The sequence below is a fragment of the Physeter macrocephalus genome, chromosome 5, assembly GCF_002837175.3.
Source record: "Physeter macrocephalus isolate SW-GA chromosome 5, ASM283717v5, whole genome shotgun sequence".
NCBI classification, from domain to species: Eukaryota; Metazoa; Chordata; class Mammalia; order Artiodactyla; family Physeteridae; genus Physeter; species Physeter macrocephalus.
The window spans coordinates 82,763,318-82,763,705 of record NC_041218.1 but is presented as its reverse complement, the minus strand read 5'-3'; the positions used below and the strand labels follow the sequence as shown (position 1 = coordinate 82,763,705).

The 388-nt window shown below is 36.9% G+C and overlaps 1 protein-coding gene across 1 annotated transcript in view; it reads right to left on the bottom strand.

The window, feature by feature from the left end:
- The window catches only part of PCLO (piccolo presynaptic cytomatrix protein), a 318,762-nt gene that overhangs the window by 192,872 nt on the left and 125,502 nt on the right, over nucleotides 1-388 (bottom strand). The window lies entirely within an intron of this gene.

Below are 388 nucleotides of genomic sequence, written 5' to 3'. Positions count from 1 at the left end.
AGACTGAACCAGGAAGAAATAGAAAATATGAACAGACCAATCACAAGTAATGAAATTGTAACTGTGATTAAAAATCTTCCAACAAACAAAAGTCCAGGACCAGATGGCTTCACAGGTGAATTCTATCAAACATTTAGAGAAGAGCTAACACCCATCCTTCTCAAACTCTTCCAAAAAATTGCAGAGGAAGGAACACTCCCAAACTCATTCTCTGAGGCCACCATCACCCTGCTAATGAAACCAAACAAAGATACTACAAAAAAAGAAAATTATAGACCAATATCACTGATGAACATAGATGCAAAAATACTAGCAAACAGAATCCAACAACACATTAAAAGGATCATACAGCATGATCAGATGGGATTTATCCCAGGGATGCAAGGAT